Source organism: Ovis aries, chromosome 15 (assembly GCF_016772045.2).
Source record: "Ovis aries strain OAR_USU_Benz2616 breed Rambouillet chromosome 15, ARS-UI_Ramb_v3.0, whole genome shotgun sequence".
In the NCBI taxonomy this organism is placed as follows: Eukaryota; Metazoa; Chordata; class Mammalia; order Artiodactyla; family Bovidae; genus Ovis; species Ovis aries.
The window spans coordinates 14741171-14745722 of NC_056068.1; the positions used below are offsets into that span (position 1 = coordinate 14741171).

The 4552-nt window shown below is 46.7% G+C and overlaps 1 non-coding gene across 1 annotated transcript; it reads left to right on the forward strand.

Annotated features, from left to right (window-relative positions):
- Positions 1 to 1595: 1595 nt before the first annotated feature.
- LOC114118616 (U6 spliceosomal RNA) lies at positions 1596 to 1699 on the forward strand. Its single transcript, XR_003591854.1, has one exon. It is a non-coding gene; the product is annotated as a U6 spliceosomal RNA (small nuclear RNA).
- The last annotated feature ends 2853 nt before the right edge of the window (positions 1700 to 4552 follow it).

Genomic DNA, 4552 nt, shown 5'->3' on the forward strand with positions numbered 1-4552 from the left:
GGAATGTCTAATTCTCTCCCATCCAACTTCCCCCTTCTGTTCCCTCTGGAGTAAGGAATGCTCGAAGACCCTTTTAGCATTTCCCTCCCTTAGGTGGAAAAAATACAGAAAAATGTGGAATCTGCTAGTGAAATGCCCAATGATTTATTAGAAATAATTACTACTACCAATATTTATTGAGCAGTTACTAGACTCAGGCCCTGCTTATCCGTATCGACTTATTGAATTCTCATAAGCCCTCTAAGAGATGGGTACTTTGATTATCCCCATTTGAAATTAGGAGGACACAGAGATTTAGAGTCATCCCAAGGCTACACATTTAACAAAGGATGGAGGCAGGCCCTGCCCTCATGCGGCTCCCAGGTGGAATAGAGTCCCGCTTCTTTAACTGTTAGGAGCAGATGTCAAACCTTGGTGTGTTTCCAGACCACCCTTGGCGCTTGTGGGCAAGTAAACAGCCAGGCCTCACCCTTGGATTCCTCAAAGACCCCCTCGGTCCAATCCCCCCACCTCCCAGTTTTCTCTCCTCTTTGTCTCACTCTGAAAGCATTTCTTGGCCATTCATGCCGCTTATCGAACAGCGGACCCTGCTCCTCCCTACAAACCACTCCCTCTCAAGCCCCCATCTCTCCTGTGATCTCCCTTTGAAGGAGGCTCTAGACCTTTCATCAGGGTCTCCTCCTCCTTCCCTGCTTCCCTGGCTGGGCCTCCTGGGCTCCACATCTCTCTCTCCCATCCCTCCTCCACCACCCCCAACAAATCTCCCCTTGATCTTAGACCTGGTGGGCCTTGCCTGCCCTCCCCTAGCTTTTGTTAATATACACAGTGTTGTTTTGTAAACACAGTGGATACTGACTAGCAGTACACTTAGCTTACTTTATTTCTTTGGGAGTAGAGAGCTGGGAGGAGGGGAATTTGTGCCAAAGTCTATCTCTTTTCAATTGCCTCTTATTCACCTAGCAAATATTCATGGTGCGATTTCTGTCTGCTGAGCACCACACTGGTGCTGCCAACAGGAAGCTGAACAAGACAGAGCCCCTGAGCCGACCATCTAACTCTGAAAAATAATAATATCACCTCTCCTTCTGTGCAGGGCTGTCTGTTCTTCAGTCATTCACTCACTTATGCAACAGAGGGGTGTTAAGCACCTTCCATCCTGCCAGGCACTTTGTAGCAGCTTTGAACAGGGACTCTGCTACTCAGGACCTTAATGGGGCGAGACTCAGCAGAGAACTGTTATCCCATAAGGTCACTGCGAGGGCCAGAGGAAGACTTCTCATGTGCCATTGCTCAGTTGTGTCCAACTTTGCGACCCCGTGGACTGTAGCCTGGCAGACTCCTCTGTCCATGGGATTCTCTAGGCAAGAATAATGGAGTGGGTTGCTGTTTTCCTTCTCCAGAGGATCTTCCCAACCCAGGGACTGAACCCTCATTTCCTGCACCGCCAGCACTGGCAGGTGAATTCTTTACCACTGAGCCACCTGGGCTTCCCAGAGGTAGACTTGCCACTGCCTAAATGAGTCAGGAAAAGGCTCCATAGGTCCCTTGGAGCTAACTCTTGAAGGACTAAGTTGCCTGGTGCAGGATGGAGAAGGGTGCTCATGTGGGAAACACATATACTAAAATTGCAATGATGTAGAGATTAGCATGGCCCCTGCACAAGGATGACACACAAATTCATACAGCATTCCATTTTTTTTCATTAATTTTTTTTTAATGGAGAAGAGAAAGGTACACAGGCAACATCACAGGCAAGGGTAGAGAGATGTGAAAAGGAGACTGCTCAACGAAGGCATGTTGTGGTCTGCGGCTCTAGGTGGGTGTGTGAAGGGGAGGGTAGGAAGTGAAAAGTGAAAGGTGGGCTAGAGCCAGCAATGGGAAGACCCCCACTCCTTCCTGCTGGGCCATCATTCACTAATCTAGGATGCTACTACCACTTCTCAATGCTTCAGAGGGCCTGGGGCTTTCTGCTCCTCACCTTTTACCCTGAAAATCTCTTGTCTGTTCCCTTGACCACATCCAACACTATCCCTCAAGGATCCTTCTCTTCAGACAGTGACCTTGGCACCACTTGGCCCCATGACCTCGTATGAGTCATCAGCCCACCTCGCAGACTGCCAACCATTACGGCAGGAAGAAATCTCAGGGCCCAAATGCTATACAAGAACTTAATTATGGGTCACAGTTTAATTACTTAGTCCGGCTTTATATGACTTAATTTATAAATAGAATTTACAGTTCCCTTGTTTCTTTCTCCAGCCATTTAGCTCATTAGGCTTGGAGCCAGTAGTGAAAAGATAAGGCAGAAAGGGCAGGGTACTGGGAGAAGTCTACCCCAGCAAGAAGCATTTTATCGCCGGTACTGTTAAGAATTTCCAGTGGGAGATGATCATAAAAAGGAGATAGAGTTGTACTTGGTTTTATTATTGTTTTTAAACCTTATAAAGCCAGTACCCATCCCCCTCCCCTTCTCCCCCATTGCCTGTAGCCAGGAACAACCACACCTCCATGTCTCCGCTCCAGATACAACCTTTAGTTCCACATTAAGGCCAGCTCTCTGCAACAACCTGCTGGGCGTTTCCCAGAGGCCTTCCCAAAGAGCATTCATTTATTCCACCAGCATTTATTTCCATACCTACTATGTGCAAGGTACTTTTCACCAAGAAATGAAAAGCTGGAATAAAACGCAATAATTAATAGTTACTGCCTACTCAGTATGCACCAGGCATTATGCCAAACATTGCATTTAATTTTCAGAGTGAAGAAATGAGGCTCTGTTTGTTCAAAGCAGTGGCTCTGGACCCTGGCTGCATATTGGAGTCACCTGGGGAACTCTGATGCTGGAAACCATCCTCTAGAGGTTCTAGTTTCATTGACTTGCAGTATGGCCTGGGCATCAGGTTATTAAACAAAGCCTCCTCAGGTCATCTGATGTGCAGCTATGTCTAAGAACCAATGATTTAAGTAGTTCTCCTAAAATCCCACAAATAGAACAGGGAAGGCAGGCAGGCTGGCCAGTCAGCCTCCTGAGCCCTACTATGTGCCAGACCCAGCTCTAGGTCCTTCCACTACCAAGTGATAAAACAGACGTCAAAGGCCATAAAAAAGATAAAATGCTAATGCAGGTCAAAGGACAATGAACGCAGGGAATCCTTTATGAAAGAGGTCACTTATGGGTAATTTGTTTCAAAAATTTGCAGGCTACACAGAAGTGGTGGAAAGGATCAGGCGGGACTTCCAGGCAGAAAGAACCATGTGAGCAACAGTGTGCAGCTTGGGAAACATGGCAAATGGACAAGAAATAAGAAACAGATCCCGTCCGTGAAAAGACAGCTGAAGGAAATTTGGCAGGAAAGTCAGGGACAGGTTGTGAAGGACAAGGCTTCACAAACCATTTGAGGTTGAGGTACATGTGGAATAATGATCACATTTGTAGTATAAACCAAGGTAAGTGGACAAGGCTGTCACCATCTGTCTTAGTCTGTTCAGGCTGCAATAATAAAATTGTTCTTTACCTGCTAAGTCATTTGACTCTTTTCGACCCCATAGACTGTAGCCACTAGGCTCCTCTGTCCATGAAATTTCTCAGGCAAAAATACCAGACTGTGTTGCCATGCCCTCCTCCAGGGGATCTTCCCAACCCAGAGATCGAACCCGTGCCTCCTGCATTGCAGGCAGATTCCTTACCACTGAGCCATCTGGGAAGCCCCACAATAACAAAATACCAAAGGCCTAAAAACAACAGAAACTTATTCCTTCCAGTTCTGGAGGCTGGAAGTCTGAGAACATGGCTCCCGTAGATTCACTGTCCGGTGAGGACCCACTTCTTCATCAACAGCAATCTTCCCACCACAACCTCACATGGCCAAAGGAACAAAACATGTCTCCAGTGTCTCTTTTATAAGGACACTAATCCCACTCAAGAGGACTCCAACCTGATGAGCTAATCACTTCTTAGAGGCCCCACCTCCAAACATCATCTCACTGGGTATTGGGTTGAACAGTTCAGTCTATAGCCTCATCTCAGCAAATCTGACACACCTACTGGGAATCTTTAGCATAAGGCCTGGCAAAGGACCCAAGAAGTCTAAACTTCAGTCTCTGGGTAATGGGAAGCCAATGAAAATACCATATTGAAATGAAAAGATTGTGACAGGATGGAAGCTGTGTGTTTTTCATGTAAATCCAGGCATTGTCACAATGACTTCCTAAAGGCAAAACCTGACTTGAATTTTCCACCAAACACTACTTGTGTGATATCTTTCCTACTAGACTTGGCTCTTCAACAAAAGGGATCATGCCATACTCGTGTGTGCGTGTGTGTGTGTGTGTGTTTCATTTTGTAACCTGTGTCTAGCACAGATCTTGACAGACAGAAAGTGTCAAATTAGAAACAGACTTTGAACCACTAGGGCTTCCCTGGTGGCTCAGATGGTAAAGAATCCACCTACAATGCAGGAGACCCAGGCTCAGTCCTTTGGATGGGAAGATGCCCTGGAGAAGGGAATGGCAGCCCACTCCAGTATTCTTGCCTGAAGAGTTACATGGACAG